Source organism: Dendrobates tinctorius, unplaced genomic scaffold (genome assembly GCF_039654945.1).
Source record: "Dendrobates tinctorius isolate UK_male_01 unplaced genomic scaffold, ASM3965494v1 ptg000117l, whole genome shotgun sequence".
Classification (NCBI taxonomy): domain Eukaryota; kingdom Metazoa; phylum Chordata; class Amphibia; order Anura; family Dendrobatidae; genus Dendrobates; species Dendrobates tinctorius.
In genome coordinates, this window is record NW_027361785.1 from 6901128 (window position 1) to 6920470 (window position 19343).

General features: G+C 41.3%; 1 protein-coding gene across 1 annotated transcript in view; it reads right to left on the reverse strand.

Annotated features, from left to right (window-relative positions):
- EDAR (ectodysplasin A receptor) overlaps positions 1-7934 on the reverse strand; it is a 157526-nt gene extending 149592 nt beyond the window's left edge. Inside the window, exon 1 of the mRNA XM_073590502.1 lies at positions 7741-7934. The gene's annotated coding sequence lies outside the window, so the exon portion shown is untranslated. The remainder of the gene's footprint in view (positions 1-7740) is intronic.
- Between the last annotated feature and the right edge of the window lie 11409 nt (positions 7935-19343).

Here is a 19343-nt window from a genome sequence, read left to right on the forward strand (position 1 = left end):
GGGGTCTAGTCTCCAAAATGGGGTCACTTGTGGGGGGTTCCACAGTTTAGGTACATCAGGGGCTCTGCAAATGTAACATGACACCCGCAGACCATTCCATCAAAGTCAGCATTTCAAAATGTCACTACTTCCCTTCCTAGCCCCGACGTGTGCCCAAACAGTGGTTCCCCCCCACATGTGGGGTACCAGCGTACTCAGGACAAACTGGACAACAAATTTTGGGGTCTAATTTATCCTGGTACCCTTGTGAAAATAAAAAATTGCGCACTAAAAAATAATTTTGTGAGGGAAAAAATTTTTTTTTTTATTTTCACGGCTCTGCGTCATAAACTTTTGTGAAGCACTTGAGGGTTCAAGGTGCTCACTACACATCTAGATAAGTTCCTTAGGGGGTCTAGTTTCCAAAATGGGGTCATTTGTGGGGGAGCTCCAATGTTTAGGCACACAGGGGCTCTCCAAACACAACATGGTGTCCGCTAACGATTGGAAGTAATTTGCATTTCAAAAAGTCAAATGGCGCTCCTTCCCTTCTGAGCCCTGCCGTGTGCCCAAACAGTGGTTCCCCCCCACATATGGGGTACCAGCGTGCTCAGGACAAACTGGACAACAAGATTTGTGGTCCAATTTCTCCTGTTAGCCTTGTGAAAATTAAAAATAGTGTGCTAAAAATCATTTTTGAGGAAAAAAAATTATTTTTTATTTTCACTGCTCTGTGTTATAAACTTTTGTGAAGCACTTGGGGGTTCAAAGTGCTCCCTACATGTCTAGATAAGTTCCTTAGGGGGTCTAGTTTCCAAAATGGGGTCACTTGTGGGGGAGCTCCAATGTTTAGGTGCACAGGGGCTCTCCAAATGCGACATGGTGTCCGATAACGATTGGAGCTAATTTTCCATTCAAAAAGTCAAATGGTGCTCCTTGCCTTCCGGGCCATGCCGTGCACCCAAACAGTGGTTTATGACCACATATGAGGTATCTGTGCACTCAGGAGAAATTGCTCAACAAATTTTAGGATCCATTTTATCCTGTTGCCCATGTGAAAATGAAAAAACTGAGGCTAAAAGAAAATTTTTGTGAAAAAAAAGTATTTTTTTTTTTTTTACAGATCAATTTGTGAAGTACCTGGGGGTTCAAAGTGATCACTATGCATCTAGATAAGTTCCTTGGGGGGTCTAGTTTCCAAAATGGGGTCACTTGTGGAGGAGCTCCAATGTTTATGCACACAGGGGCTCTCCAAACACGACATGGTAACCGCTAAATATTCCAGCATATTTTCCATTCAAAAAGTCAAATGGCGCTCCTTCCCTTCTGAGCCGTGCCGTGCGCCCAAACAGTGGTTTATGACCACATATGAGGTATCGTTGTACTCCGGAGAAATTGCCCAACAAATTTTAGCATCCATTTTATCCTGTTTCCCATGTGAAAATGAAAAAATTGATGCTAAAAGAAAATTTTTGTTGGAAAAATTAAAATGTCCATTTTTTCTTTCCACATTGCTTTAGTTCCTGTGAAACACCTGAAGGGTTAATAATCTTCTTGAATGTAGTTTTGAGTAGCTTGAGGGGTGCAGTTTTTAGAATGGTGTAACTTTTGGGTATTTTCTGCCATATAGACCCCTCAAAGTGACTTCAAATGTGAGGTGGTCCCTAAAAAAATGGTTTTGTAAATTTTATTGTAAAAATGAGAAATCGCTGGTCAACTTTTAACCCTTATAACTTCCTAACAAAAAAATATTTTGTTTCCAAAATTGTGCTGATGTAAAGTAGACATATGGGAAATGTTATTTATTAACTATTTTGTGTCACATAACTCTCTGGTTTAACAGAATAAAAATTCAAAATTTGAAAATTGCAAAATGTTCTAAATTTTCACCAAATTTCTGATTTTTTGACAAATAAACGCAAAAATTATCAACCTAAATTTACCACTAACATGAAGCCCAATATGTCACGAAAAAACAATCTCAGAATCGCTAGGATCCGTTGAAGCGTTCCTGAGTTATTACCTCATAAAGGGACACTGGTCAGAATTGCAAAAAATGGCCTGGTCATTAAGGTCAAAATAGGCTTGGTCATGAAGGGGTTAAGAGCACTGGACAATGTCTTTGGTATTTTACAGAGGGAGGTAGATGCTGCAATTAGAGGTTACAAACCTGTACTTGGGGTTAGCTCCACAGTGTGTCACGGCACGTGCACAAGTACTTATAGGTGAACATAGAAACTGTGGTGAATCCAGTCAGAAATACTTTACATGTGGTGAATCCTGTCAGCAATACTTTAGATGTGGTGAATCCTGTCAGCAACACTCTAGATGTGGTGAATCCCATCAGCAATACTTTAGATGTGGCGAATCCTGTCAGAAATAGAATGATGTCCGCACAGGTTAGAGGGAACTCAGGCTTTTATGCCTGCAGGAGATCTTGAGGTAAAAACCTCCTCCACGTGTGTTCTGCTCTCCCTGAAGGCATCCCTCAAACTAAAGCACATTCTAGACTTGCCTGGAAAACAGCTCCTCCTATTGACCATGTGACTACGAGCTGGCCAATAGGAGACCGAATTCACATCTCAGATCCTTACAAAACAATAATTCAGTCATTGTACACTTTCACCATTAGATGGCGACAGAACACAGCAAACGAGAAATGCATTCCTTCTAAAATGAAGGTGACTACAGCTCACAAATAATGTAGAGGGCCAGTTAGAGAGTGAGTAGTAGTGTACAGAAGCTACTCACAATTCAGTATTACTGAAAGGGACAGACACACTCTGGACTGGGTCACTACATTTGCAATCCTTCTAGTATTTCCCATCATAATAGGTGACTTTACAACAGTAGGCACCCAGGAGAGAAATTAGGTCCCAGGGTATTGCCTAGGGAATGTCAATCTTTAAAGTCTCATTCCACTCGTAAAAACTCTTTATGGTGACCAAATACGTATTCCACCCCCCCCAAAAAAAAAATACAGATGTGTTCTCCATTACGCGCATTGGTTGTAGCGTAGACTGCCAGGTTTCAAACCGTAAAAATACAGATTGATAGGGAATAGAATACTTGTATGACAAAATGTCTATGAATTCAACTTAATTTTCACATGAGAGATCCCGAATGTTCAATCATATAGTAAAACAAAATTCTAGTGTTTTAGAACGTGGGTGCATTGTGCTCATTTCTCATATTATAAAAAATAATGATTGCTGCTTTTATGGCACCTTGTGCCCACTCTGCTGAACAACAAGTTTCTTTGCACCAGCTGTCACTGCCTATTTACATTATGTTTTGTTCCTTCGGTATCTGACACTATCATCTGTTATTTTATCAGCAAACTGATGAAATCTGCTGCAATTTTTTGCATTTTGTATTTCATTAATCCAGTTGATGTCCTTTTATAATGCAGATTAGCTTTAACAACATTAATGCTAGCCAATGGTTATATATCACAGAACTTGGTATTAAAGACTGTGTCTAACTGACAAGTTTACTAAAATCTTATTACTGCATTGAGGTTTTTATGCAGTCTTGTATACATTTAGGATCCTAAACACAGGGATAGTATGGATAAAATCAGTGAGTCATAATTCAAACAGTAAAAAAACTGCATTGTGTAAACCTGAGCTGAGCACTTGAGGGACCTGTCTCAATGCCCCATACACATTAGATAGCTGCTAGCAGACAGTTATTTCCCATCTCGCCCAAACACATAGGCTCAACTGGACACTCCCGTGAACTCTGAGAGAGATGCTGCCAAAGTCCTCTTTTGGAAATCCAATAGGCCTGATCTTTCTCACAACCAAACATCATCTGTTGGGGGGAGAGTTGGGAGGCCCACATATAGATTACACTACTGGTTGATCTGGTCATTAATTTAATAAACATAAGTATTTGAAGTTTCATCTTTGCTCTAACAGTGGCATTACTACTTTATAAACATGGCATGTGCACGTTTTCAGTAAGAATTATGGACAAGGCAATTAGCTGTACATTGGGCAGAGTTGTGCCAAGGAGCTTTTAGCTTGTGGACACACATAATAGGGAATGTGTACTTTATCTAGACCCTTCAAAAATGTTAGCACATTTTAGTGTAGTTTCAGGAAGTCCTGTACTTCTCCCCTGTATTTCTTGCTACCAGGTCACAACTGGGCAGTTTTTTCTCTTATTCCGTTCCCACTGCTCCCGAGTATTCTGTCTTTTTTTTTTCAAATCTGTTGGTTTTTACTAGAATTGGGCAGATCGATGTGCAGAACTTCAGTCCATTGACCAAGTCAGTAGTCTCTGACTGGTGTATGAAAGGCTTGCAAATCTCTTGCTCTCCGGGATAACTGGCAAATCTTTTGGTTGGCAAGACATCATCATTGTGGTGTGACAATTAAAACCCATATAGGGAAGATCTGAGAGTCTCCAGTGGCCAGAGACTACAAACCTGGCCAGTGAAAGGAGTCCCACAAATGAATCCGCCCAACTTTAGTCTTTACCAAGGGAGAGTTGCCCCCCAGAATAAAAATGCAGAGCACACTGAAGACAAGAAATCCTGTGAACAACGCAACCTTGATGAAGACGCTAAAAATTAACACTAAATAAAATGGCCCATAACTCTAGAATCATAAGGCGGGTTTAAAGGGAATCTGTCACCCTATTTTTCGCCTATCAGCTGCGGCCACCGTCATCAGGGGCTTACATACAGCATTCTGTAATGCTGTAGATAAGTCCCCGATGTACCCTGAAAGAGAAGAAAAAGGAGTTAGATTACACTAACCCAGGGGTGGTCTGGGTCCGGTTCGGGTCCGGAGGGAGTCGCAGTCCAGTCCGGCGCCTCCCATCTTGCAGCGATGACGTCCTCTGCATTCTTGCCTGTCGCGGCTCCGGCGCACTGCTCTGCTCTGTAGAGGGCAGAGCAGAGTACTGCAGTGCGCAGGCGCTGGACCTCTTCTGGCGCCTGCGCACTGCAGTAATCTGCTCTGCCCTCAACAGGGCAGAGCAGTGCGCCTGCGCCGGAGCTGCGACAGGCAGGAATGAAGAGGACGTCATCGATGCAAGATGGGAGGCGCCGGACCGCGACTACCTCCGGACCCGAACCAGACCCGGACCGCCCCTGGGTGAGTATAATCTATCTCCTTTTTCTTCTCTTTCAGGGTACATCGTGGCTTATCTACAGCATTACAGAATGCTGTAGATAAGCCCCTGATGGGCGGTGGCCGCAGCAGATAGGTGAAAAATAGGGTGACAGATTCCCTTTAAAAGCAAAAAAAATAATTCTTGGGAGCAGTGGTAACAAAATAAAAGTAAAAAATGGAAACTTTTGTCCCGTGATAGGTTTTCTTTTAAAATACAAATTGCAGCCCCATCTAGCTCAACCCTGCATTGGAGATAACCCAATGTTTTTATTGGGTACCAGATACTTACCATGATTAAGGACAGCTCTATGTTCAAAGCATGGAGGTTTTGGCCTTCATGCAATATTTAAAATTTTTCTATATAAATAGAACCTGCAATATGCTTTTTTGTGCAGACTTTATTGCAATATTCTAACTCCTATACCTCGTAAAATGATGATCAAAATATAGCATCAAATTTACAAACACTATCTCTGCGAATATTCCATTTACCAGATTCATGTATGGACACAAAACTGGGGCCAAAACAAGATTCTTTGTAAATGTGCCCCATAGGATGAGTGTACAAATAATGGATTCACCAGCGGCCAGGCATTGATGGATCTGACATTTTGTATATTAAGTATCTAACCAGTGTTAAATATGTGACACAGAAATAAAACATGAACCGAAAAAAATACTATAAAGTTAGCTCTCACTGTTCAGAGAACACAATTCTCAAAAATTTCCCCAAACTCCATGGACATATATCATGTGTCAGTGCTTTCTTTTCAAGTCACTTCGCCAAACCTGTTTTAGATATAGTATTATGAGTTTATCAACTGCATCAGATTTTATGTGAAACAAGGCCATGCATTGCAACTGCAGCATTTTTCCCTAACTTATCATAGCCACATTGCTTATCAAGAAGGCAACTGATGCAACCTGCCAAAAAGTATGATATCATTATGGACTTTCTCTCCTAGCTGTCTTGCAATTTATCTGGCTTTCAGCACAAGGCTCTGGCACCCCTGATAAGAAAGTTTGTCTGAATCATAGAGCAGAGGAAACAAAACATGAATTCTAACATAACAACACAAGACATTACTCTGCCCCATTTGTGCAACCCAAATAAGGTTGGTGCAAATAGATGTGCAGAACCCGATCCTGAGGCCACATCAGAAATCTATGGGTGATAAACATAAGCCGTGAAATCCACAACCTATCTCATAGCATCCCGGCTCTTTTTCCGATTGGCCGGCCTGACGCGAAGTCTTTGTTGTGTCATGACGCTCATGCGAATTCTCGCCAAGACGGCTAATCGAAAGAAGATGCGCGGATGCCGGGAGGTAGGAGGTGGATTTCAGGGCTCCCATCCAACGGTCAGAGATTATTGACATTGTCCTGGGAATCGATTCACACCACCTCTATATATAATCTTTAGTAAATGTACATAAAATGTATATATGTTAGGAATATTCATGTGAGTTTTATATGTATTAATACTTTTAAACATAGGATCTGCACTAATTGGTCCCTAAGAATAAATCTCAAGGGCTGCATCTACCGGAACAGTCTGTGAATACGGTCCATGCACATACAGCGCTCATTTCAATCACTATTATTTCTAAAACGCAGAAGAACCCCTTTTACCCATTGAGTAATGTGCATGCGTATGTATACACTGTAACAGCCCATCTGTGCAGTACTGTTAGGTTTGCTTACTTTATATTATATATATATCTGTATACATATGTCAGCATCAAGATTATGCTTCCACTGACTTTTTGTTTCTAGAGAACATACATGGATACAGATATAAGATCAGACGTGTGCTATCTATTTAGTTAAGCTGTATTTGTATATAGAAGAGGATTAGACGAGAGCTTTATCTTTCTGTGCAGAATATACATAAACTGTCTATATACACAGAAGCTCCAGAGACATTGAAGCCACTGCTGCAGGGCTTGTATTTGCAGGCTGTAATTCCCCACATTCATTCAACCTCAGCCAAAGAGCGGATGAGCACCTCCTTGCCTGGATAGGAAACTAAACTGTGAAGTAGATCTCTGGCTCCTTTATTGAGAAAGCTTTAAAGAAAACAGCGATATTATCTCTAGATGGGGAGAAAACCCAATGTTCTGAACGTCTAAAGTTGTGCAAACTTGTAAAATGATAATACCAATAAACCACACAGCTTCTATATCTTCTATATATTCTTACCGTTTATAGATTACTATATATATATAATTATTATGTTTACAGTGATATTTTTAACATATTAGTTATCTCTCTATCTTATATGCAGGTGACAAAATATAAAAACGAAATATAGAATTCCTCAATCCTTACAATGAGTTGTGACGAGTGGGAATTCAATCTTGAGCCTTGACATATTTAACAAATGATTATTATATCAAAACGGTTAAAAAAAAAAAACAATCTCCAAAATATTTTTGGCATCTCTGGTTCTAGAAGATTTCATATATAATCATGTTTACTTCCAAACCCCAAATGCTAAAAATGAAAGGTCTGCAAGCGTCATACCACTGATAAAATATTCAAGAATTATTCCAAATGTAATGTATAAATGACCCTTTTCTCATACGAGACCCCCTTTCGTCATTCTCACAATGCAGGTACACTGATCACATACCTGGTATATTCTTCTATGTTGCTCACAAAAAGTCTTGGGCATCGAACGTTCTCATAGGTGCTGCCTTTTGCCAGATGCCTGGCTCACTCCAAGTCCTTGGGACACCCTTAACATCTGAAGGCCAGTGACAGTCCAGCCAAGTCTTTACAGCTACTTCGTTCTCTCTGTCTTTCTGTAGAGCACATGCTTTTGAAAAAGTCCAGGAGAGATTAGAGTTAGGTTGTTAAGAGCAGAGGAGTCCCCCTCCCATTTAATGTATATATGTAAACTCACTGTCACCACCTAGAGGCATACCTCATGCTTCTTCTTCCAGATTACTTTTCGCAAAAAAAAAAAAAAAGAAATACCGGTTTGCTTCAAGGGATGTACTGTATCATTAATAGCTGTCTGTATAATTGTAGCCTAGAGAGTTAGGAAGCTTTGGCACAATCAAAAGGGGTTTTCCACTACATATTGAACCTAAGTGATCAGGCGGCTTTCCTTTCAAGTATGCCCACTTTCTGAAGTCATTAGCATACGACATTCACAAGAAGAGCACCTTGAGGATGTGTGCATCTGCGCCACCAGCTATGAATGCTAGTTTTTTCATGAATAAAAACTGTTTTGTGTGGAAATTACTGGACACAGGTGGGTGTCTCTCCCAGACAGCAGGAAATACACTTAGGTCTGTATCAGATTTCAGATTCTACATTTTCTCACTTTTAACAAATAGTCCTTCTTATGGCGGAGAGCTGCGAAACCTTTACATAGTCGTGTACTGTATGATGAGTAACACAATGCTAATTGTGTCTATAAGCTACATTAAATAACTTAATCCTCTGGCTATAAAAAGTTGTCTGACAGATGCAAGATTTTCCTTTTATGGCACCAAAATATATTATTATAACTATATACTATATGTACACACACACACAAGCACACATACACACATGCAAACACACACACATGCACACATACATACATGCACACATACACACACATAAACGCACACATGCACAGACCCATACACACACACATACTTGCAAACACACATCCATACACACATGCACACATACATACATGCACACATATACACACACACATGCACACATACATACATGCACACATACACACACATAAACGCACACATCCATACACACACACATACTTGCAAACACATATCCATACACACATACACACACATGCACACATATACACACACATGCACGCACACATATATGCACATACATACAATACATGCACACATACACAAACACATGCACACACACATACACACACTTGCACACATACACACACACACACATACACATGCACACATACTCCCAGGCATGCACACATACATACACACACACAAGCACACATACTACTTTGCAAAAGTTTTAGGCAGGTATGAAAAAGCCACTACAAACTAGGAATATTTGCACAAATAGAAGTGGTAATAGGCTATTTTTAATATTTTTAACAAATAACAAAATACAAACTTAATTAACAAAAAATAATTCTAAATCAAAATTTGACATGAACACACTTTGCCTTCTACACACCATCACTTCTAGGTACCCTTGCTCAAAGTCAGGGATTTTGTAGTATTGTAGTCAGGTTTATGAGTAAGGCAATTATACCAAACAGGTAATAATGATGGTCTTTTCATATGCAGGTTGAAACAAAGGCAGTAACTGAAACGGAACCTGCAGTGTAGAAAGCTTAAAACTAGGTGAGCAACAGCCAAACTTTGCTACAAAGATGACGTTATGGAAGACAGTTTCAGGACACAGGTCATAAACTTTGACAAGACTGAGCAGAGCAATGTGACATAAGATAGTTAAGTTATACTGCATCAGCAAGGTAAAGATTGCAAAGTAGACTATGGTTTCATAATTTACTGTTCAATCTCTTTTGGAGAAGCACTAGTAATGGGCATTATTGAGGACCATAGACACAAAGGTTGGCCAAATAAACTTAATGCAGCAAATGAAAGACGCAATATACTTACTTCCCTTAGAAATTGGAACAGTGCCATCAGCTCAAAAGTGGCAGCAACTAGTGATGCCAACTACAACCAAGCACTGTGTGGAGAAGCCTGGTTAGAAGTGGTCTTCATGGAATAATTACAGCCAAAAAGCCATTCCTTCAACATGGAAGCAAGACCATAAAAAAGATAGGAACTTTGGAGAAGAAAAATGGCAGCAGGTGCTCTACACTGATGAGTCAAAATTTGAAATATATTGTTTTACCAGAGGGCAGTTACAGTTGTGGCCAAAAGTATTGACACCCCTGCAATTCTGTCAGATAATACTCAGTTTCTTCCTGAAAAGGATTGCAAACACAAATTCTTTGGTATTATTATCTTCATTTAATTTGTCTTAAATGAAAAAACACAAAAAGAATTGTCCTAAAGCCAAATCGGATATAATTCCACACCAAACATAAAAAATAGGGTGGACAAAAGTATTGGCACTGTTCGAAAAATCATGTGATGCTTCTCTAATTTGTGTAATTAACAGCACCTGTAACTTACCTGTGGCACCGAACAGGTGTTGGCAATAACTAAATCACACTTGCAGCCAGTTGACATGGATTAAAGTTGACTCAACCTCTGTCCTGTGTCCTTGTGTGTACCACATTGAGCATGGAGAAAAGAAAGAAGACCAAAGAACTGTCTGAGGACTTGAGAAACCAAATTGTGAGGAAACATGAGCAATCTCAAGGCTACAAGTCCATCTCCAAAGACCTGAATGTTCCTGTGTCTACCATGCGCAGTGTCATCAAGACGTTTAAAGCCCATGGCACTGTGGCTAACCTCCCTAGATGTGGACGGAAAAGAAAAATTGACAAGAGATTTCAACGCAAGATTGTGCGGATGTTGAATAAAGAACCTCGACTAACATCCAAACAAGTTCAAGCTGCCCTGCAGTCCGAGGGTACAACAGTGTCAACCCATACTATCGGTCGGCATCTGAATGAAAAGGGACTGTATGGTAGGAGACCCAGGAAGACCCCAGTTCTTACCCCGAGACATAAAAAAGCCAGGCTGGAGTTTGCCAAAACTTATCTGAAAAAGCCTAAAACGTTTTGGAAGAATGTTCTCTGGTCAGATGAGACAAAAGTAGAGCTTTATGGGCAAAGGCATCAACATAGAGTTTACAGGAGAAAAAAAGAGGCATTCAAAGAAAAGAACACGGTCCCTACAGTCAAACATGGCGGAGGTTCCCTGATGTTTTGGGGTTGCTTTGCTGCCTCTGGCACTGGACTGCTTGACCGTGTGCATGGCGCTAAGAAGTCTGAAGACTACCAACAAATTTTGCAGCATAATGTAGGGCCCCGTGTGAGAAAGCTGGGTCTCCCTCAGAGGTCACGGGTCTTCCAGCAGGACGATGACCCAAAACACACTTCAAAAAGCACTAGAAAATGGTTTGAGAGAAAGCACTGGAGACTTCTAAGGTGGCTAGCAATGAGTCCAGACCTGAATCCCATAGAACACCTGTGGAGAGATCTAAAAATGGCAGTTTGGAGAAGGCACCCTTCTAATATCAGGGACCTGGAGCAGTTTGCCAAAGAAGAATGGTCTAAAATTCCAGCAGAGCATTGTAAGAAACTCATTGATGGTTACCGGAAGCGGTTGGTCGCAGTTATTTTGGCTAAAGGTTGTGCAACCAAGTATTAGGCTGAGGGTGCCAATACTTTTGTCTGGCCCATTTTTGGAGTTTTGTGTGAAATGATCAATGTTTTGCTTTTTGCTTCATTCTCTTTTGTGTTTTTTCATTTAAGACAAATTAAATGAAGATAATAATGCCAAAGAATTTGTGTTTGCAATCATTTTCAGGAAGAAACTGAGTATTATCTGACAGAATTGCAGTGGTGTCAATACTTTTGGCCACAACTGTAGGTTGCAGGAGAAAATCAAAACAATAATGAGTTCCTGTAGACAACAGTGAAGGGTGATGAAGGTTCCTTGCACGTTTGGAGCTGCATTTTAGCTAAAGTAATTGGGAATTTGGTCAGGATTACTGACATCCTTGATGCTGAGCGATACAGTAAGATATTTATTTATCAGGTACTGTAATATAATCAGAGAGGCATTTGATTAGCTCCAAAGTATTCTGCAACACGACAATAATTCAAAACATACAGCCAATGTAATTTTGAACTATCATTGTAAAGAAAAACAAGGAATTATGGAAGTGATGATATGGTCCCAACAGAGCCCTGATGTTAACATCATCGAGTCTGTGTGGGATTGCATGAAGAGACAGGTTTTTCTCAAACCTACATTCACACTCTCACAGATGATCTGTGGTTAAGTATCCGATACATTTCAAACAACCTCCTTGCTGTCCTTTCAAAAACCGTATACAAGAATATCTAAAAGAGTTGATGCGGTTTTGAAAACAAAGGATACATCAAATAATAACTTCTATTTCTCTTTTGCTCATTCACTTTGAATTTTGTTAATTGATAGAAATAAACTATTAACACTTCTGTATTTGACAGAATTTTTACTTTGCAGCATTTTGTTGACAGCTACCTAAAATACAAGATACTGGTGAAGAGCTTAGACACCCCTGTTCATGTTATGGTTTTCCTTGTTTTTTTTGGAATGTGCACATTGTAGTTTCAGACTGAAGGCAGCAAAACCACAAAAGGAATACATATGATAAACAGGAGTAAATGAACAAGTGTGAAACAAACCAGAATATGTGTTAAACCTTAGATCCTAAAAGTGCTCCCTTTGCTACTCTGATGATTACACGCATTTGGCATTATCTAAAGTAGCATTGTCGGAATTCACCTAGTATGGTTTCCCAGCAGCTTTGAAAAATCTTCCAGAGGTGCTGCGCACTTGATGGCTGCCTTGGTTTCACTCTTTGGTCCAACTCATCCCAAACCATCTCAATTGGGTTGAGATCAGGGGATTTTGTAAGCCATCTTCACTCTGCTCCTTGGCCACATAGTCAAGAGGTGTATTTAGGTCATTGTCCTGTTGCAACACAAATGATGATTGCATAAAGTGCAAACTAGTTGGGATAATTTGGTATCGCAGTACCCATGCTACTGCTGCTTAATGAGACAGTTGTTGTGTGGCAGTAGATTTGTTCCAGTGTGTCAGGATTAGTTTGGGCACTGCGTTTGGAGATTTAATACATTGCATTGTATACCGACGATTCATAAATGTGCTTTGCTGCAATCTACTGGCCAATGTGTGTGTATGAAAGTTAAATGATTATTCTTCTCACAACAAGCTGCCATAAAAACGGCTGGGAGGAACCTCCCACCTCAGGTCTCTCACACTTCCTGAGGTAACTTCCAGTTCTGGGCTGTTCAAGCTGCCTGAGGAAGCAGACACTACTGCTCCCAGCATAATTTCCATACCAGAGACGAACTACACCTCAACAGACCTGGGCAGCACACATTCGCCAGAAAACTCGCTACACTCATCAGGAGGGTGTTAAACTAGAAGAAGAGGTGACGGGAAGAAAAAAGTTGGACACGAGCATGAAGCCAGTAAATATACTGATGAAGGATATGAGATGCAGCAAAGAATACTCAAGACAACATACTCAGAAGGGAGGTAATAAAATTTCTAAAACAATCCACAGGGAGGAGATTGGAACAAAACAAAATCCTCTAAACTGCATCCTCGCAAAAACCAAAATCCTGACAAACAAGATGGAAGACATAGAAGCAGGAATATCTACAGGTAACTATAACATAGTGGGAATAACCGAGACATGGTTAGATCTAAGTTATGACTGGGCAGTTAACTTACATGGTTACAGTCTGTTTAGAAAGGATTGTAAAAATCGGAGAGGAAGAGGGGTTTGTCTTTATGTAAAGTCTTGTCTAAAGCCCACTATAAGGGAGGATATTAGTGAAGGGAATGAGGATGTCAAGTCCATATGGGTCGAAATACACGGAGGGAAAAATAGTAACAAAAATTCTCATTGGGGTCTGTTACAAACCCCCAAATATAACAGAAATCATGGAAAATCTACTACTAAGGCAGATAGATGAAGCTTCAACCCATAATGAGTTCCTTGCTATGGGGGACTTTAACTACCCGGATATTAACTGGGAAACAGAGACCTGCGAAACCCATAAAGTCAACAGTTTTCTGCTAATAACCAAGAAAAATTATCTTTCACAATGGGTGCAGAATCCAACCAGAGGAGCAGCACTTTTAGACCTAATACTATCTAATAGACCTGACAGAATAACAAATTTGCTGGTCATCGAGCGTGTAGGAAATAGCGACCACAATATTGTACATTTTCACTTGTCTTTCGCTAGGAGGACTTGTCAGGGAGTCCCAAAAACACTGAACTTTAGGAAGGTAAAGTTTGACCAGCTTGCTAGTTTCACACTAGCGTTTTTTAGCTCTGCGCTTCGTACGCAATAGATTCGCATGCAAAAAACGCATCATGCATTTTGTATGCCTTTGCTTTTTTAGGCACATGCGTTTTAACCTGTTTCTAGCCATGTTAACTCTTAAAACACATGCGATTTTAAATGCAGGTGTGCGCATCTCCATGCGCACGCCTACGTTCCCATAGGCTGTAATGTGTTATTTTGTCGCATTCCGTGCACAAGCGTGCACATGTGTTTTTTTGAGACACGTCGGACGGACCAAAAATGCATCCGGTTGTGTCCGGCGCGCCTAGGCGCACACTACAAAAAACGCATGCGCACGAAAGCGCATACGAACGCGTGCAAACGCTAGACCATGTGCCCCCATGTTAAAGATAGGGGCGCAGGATGCATGCGCATAATGCGTTGCGCTAAAACACGCTAGTGTGAAACCAAGAGATGCTCTTAATCTGGTTGACTGGGACAATGTCCTCAGAAATAAGAATACAAATAATAAATGGGAAATGTTTAAGAACATCCTAAATAAGCATGCGGTTTGTACCTTGCGGGAATAAAAGGACAAGAAATAGAAAAAGCCCAATGTGGCTAAACAAAGAAGTAAGAGGGGCAATTAACAGTAAAAAGAAAGCATTTATACTACTAAAGCAGGCTGGCACTGTTGAAGCTATAAAAAATTATACGGAGAAAAAGTCTTGATCTAAAAAAAACTAATTAAAGCTGCCAAAAAGGAAACAGAGAAGCACATTGCTTAGGAGAGTACTTCAACTGTACTTCAACTATATCACTAGTAAAAGAATCATAAGTGAAAGCGAGGTCACTTAAAAAATTGTGACTAAAGAATGGTTGTAGATGACAAGGAAAAAGCTAATATATTAAACACCTTCTTCTCCACGGTATTCACGGTGGAAAATAAAATGCTTCGTGAAATGCCGAGAGACAAAAAAACCCCTATATTAAAAGTCACCAATCTAAACCAAGAAGAGGTGCGAAACCGGCTAAATAAGATTAAAATAGATAAATCTCCGGGTCCGGACGGCATACACCCATGAGTACTAAGAGAGCAAAGTAATGTAATAGACAAACCATTATTTCTTATATTTAGGGACTCTATAGCGACAGGGTCTGTTAAACAGAACTGGCGCATAGCAAATGTGGTACCAATATTCAAAAAGGGCTCTAAAAGTGAACCTGGAAATTATAGGCCAGTGAGTCTAACCTCTTTTGTTGGTAAAATATTTAAAGGGGATCTGTCACCCTTTTTATCCCCTATTAGCTGCCGCCATAGACATCGGGGGCTTATCTACAGAATTCTGTAATGCTGTAGATAAGCCCCCCGATGTAACCTGAAAGAGAAGAAAAACACGTTATATTATACTACGGTCTGATGGGTGTTGCGGTCCGGTCCGGCGCCTCCCTTCTTCATGTGCTGACGTCCTCTTCTCTCATCCTGAAATGGCTCCGACTCAGGCGCATTGCTCTGCCCTGTTGAGGGCAGAGCAGAATTCTGCAGTGCGCAGGCGCCAGACCTCTCCCGACGCCTGCGCAGTGCAGGACTCTGCTCTGCCCTCAACAGGGCAGAGCAGTGCGCCTGCGCCGGAGCCATTACAGGATGGGAGAAGAGGACGTCAGCGCATGAAGAAGGGAGGCGCCGGACGGGACGGCGACACCCATCGGACCGGACCGCCCACCTCGGTGAGTATAATATAACGTGTTTTTCTTCTCTGTCAGGTTACATCGGAGGCTTATCTACAGCATTACAGAATGCTGTAGATAAGCCCCCGATGTCTATGCCAGCAGCTGCAAAGTCAAAAAAAGGGTGACAGATTCCCTTTAAAGGGTTTCTGAGGGATGTTATTCTGGATTATCTCAATGAGAATAACTGCTTAACTCCATATCAGCAGGGGTTTATGAGGAATCGCTCCTGTCAAACCAATCTGATCAGTTTTTATGAAGAGGTAAGCTATAGACTGGACCAAGGTAAGTCATTGGATGTGGTATATCTTGATTTTTCCAAAGCATTTGATACCGTGCCACACAAGAAGTTAGTATACAAAATGAGAATGCTGGGCTTGGGGGAAAATGTGTGTAAATGGGTAAGTAACTGGCTTAGTGATAGAAAGCAGAGGGTGGTTATAAATGGTATATTCTCTAACTGGGTCACTGTGACCAGTGGGGTACCGCATGGGTCAGTGTTGGGAACTATTCTCTTCAACATATTTATTAATGATCTAGTAGAAGGTTTATACAGTAAAATATTGATATTTGCAGATAATACAAAACTCTGTAAAGCAGTGAATACAAGAGAAGATAGTATTCTGCTACAGATGGATTTGGATAAGTTGGAAACTTGGGCAGAAATGTGTTAGATGCAGTTTAACAATGATAAATGTAAGGTTATACACATGGGAAGAAGGATTCAATATCATCATTACACACTGAACGGGAAACCGCTGGGTAAATCTGACATGGAGAAGGACTTGGGGATCCTAGATAATGATAAACTTACCTGGAGCAGCCATAGCCAGGCAGCGGCTGCCAAGGCTAACAGGATCATGGGGTGCATTAAAAGAGGTCAGTATACTGCCTCTGTACAAATCCCTGGTTAGACCGCACATGGAGTACTGTGTACAGTTTTGAGCACCGGTGCTCAGCAAGGATATAATGGAACTAGAGTGAGTACAAAGGAGGGCAACAAAATTAATAAAGGGGATGGGAGAACTACAATACCCAGAGAGATTAGCAAAATTATTTAATCTAGAAAAAAAGATGACTGAGGGGCGATCTAATGTATAAGTATATAAGGGGACAATACAAATATCTCTCCGAGGATCTGTTTATACCAAGGAAGATGATGGTCACAAGGGGGCATTCTCTGCGTCTGGAGGAGAGAAGGTTTTTCCACCAAAATAAAATAGTATTCTTCTCTTACTGTTAGGGCAGTGAAAATCTGGAATTCTTTGCCTGAGGAGATGGTGATGGCGAACTCAGTCGAGGAGTTCAAGAGAGGCCTGGATGTCTTCTTGGAGCGTTACAATATTGTATCTTACAGCTATCAGGTTCTTTAGAAGGACATAGATCTGGGGATTTATTCTGACGGAATATAGGCTAAACAGGATGGACAAATGTCTTTTTTCGGCCTTGCTAAATATGTTACTATATTACCAGTCCACGCTGGGGGGGACATTTTTCTCCACATAATCTCCTCCACAAAGGAATGAAGCCTCTTCCAGTCAGGAGAGATAAAAGATGCACATGTGCTCTCCTGCATGCTGGTTATTATGCTTGCTTCCAGCCAGGACCGGATCCACGTGGCTGCCACGTCACCGACTTTTTTTTTAACCTACCCCCAGTGAAAGGGAACACTAGGCTCAAAACTGTGAGTACTTCCACACTTTAGTGTGTTTTCATGGAGAGCCAATCTGTGAAGGTCCCTCCATCAGTGTAATATTTCTTGGACTTCCTCTAACAGCAAGTGAAGAGAACTCTGCTCCAGCCACCCTACAAGGCCATAACCTCGCTTGTCTAATGAGGAGAGAATCATTACTTCCATAAGCACAATAAACTGTGAACGTTGTCTTTAAGAGAGAGACTGTACCCCGTTACCTCTTTCAGTAAAACTGTTATGTTTATAAATTCACCTGCATGTCTGGCTGCTTGAGATTGCACAAACACCATGAGCGCTCCAAAACCTGCACCCAGACACCACCGCTATAGGAATGCCCCCGGTGGATGTCCTGTACCATCCACAAGTGCCACCTCCCGCTATTGACAATTGTTGTGGACACAAGGGAAGTGTCCATAACCCACTTCAGCTATCGTGACATCATTATCTGCTGCCAGTGGGGACTGCATACCTCAGCTGGCCCTTCTGCAACATCTGGCGCCTCCCCAGTGGCCCACCACAATAACATGTTGTTACAGAATAATATGGTAGCTATAATGGGGTTTTGTACCTTGAATTTGTAATAAATCACCAACAGTATCACAAGCTAAGCACACCCTCACCCAGGGCCGGACTGGCCATCTGGCAATTCTGGCAAATGCCAGAAGGGCCAGTCTGGTCGTGGGCTGCCTTGTCTGCTATGTTGTTAACAGAATTGGTGTTCTCAACACACTCATACTGTTAAGAGTTGTGATGAAGCACAAAGTAGCGGACTCCATCACTTACCCCCGCAGGCCTCTGGTATTATTAGAAATATTGGTCTTGTAGTAAATCTTGCTTTCCTCTGTCCAGGGTAATAAAAGTAATATATCCCATCTGGTGCTTGGGGACTGGGACAGCATGGGCCTGTGTGATTTCAAACGCTAGGGCTGAATTTCAGTCCCAGTCCGCACCTGCCCTCATCATCACACCTCCCCCATGCTTCACAGTGGTCATCACACATGTAGAATCCATCTGCTTTCATTTTCTGAGTCTCACACAGACATGGTGGATGGTACCTAAAATCTGCAATTTTAACTAATCAGACCAAAGCACATATTTTCAATGATCTAATATCCAGTCCTTGCGTTGCTTGGTCCAAATAAGTCACACACACACTGATTACAAGAAAACAGGTCACAGGTGAGAATGTTACCTTTAGTAGCCAATCAAATCCATTTTTGTAAACCTCTGTGCATGTTATCAGGCCAAAATCACCAGGATATGTGTACTTTTGATCAGGGTCATTTGGATGTTTTGGGTTGTCATTATGATTTAAAAAGAGAAAACACAGTAGTTTGACAATAAATGGCTTCACCCAACCACTAACCATGAGTGGAGAAAAAGTTTTGGTGTTATCATTCATATTCTCTGAAAAAAGGCCAAGAAAGCAAAAATTCTGCCGGGTATGTAAACTTGCGCCTTCATGTGACGTCAGGAGAGGGTCGGTTGTGGCACCGGAATCAGCGCATGCGCTGTCCGCGCTTACCGCTGACATTTTGTAGAAGACACACTGCAGTGTGTCCTCAAGAAAATGGCGGCAGAAAGCGAGTCCGGCACCACAACACGCCCATTGCAGACATGAATCGGCGCCTGCGCAGTCCACGCTTACCGCCGCCATTTTCCTAAAGACACACTGCAGTGTGTCTTCAAGAACATGGTGGCGGAAAACGAGGACTGCGCAGGCGCCCAGTCCTGCACCACGACACGCCCAGAACAGGACAGCACTGGACATGGGGAAGAAAGGTGAGTATAAATGGTTTTTTTTAATGTGTGCAGTTTAATAGGGGTGAGGGGGACCATTCATATCAGGATT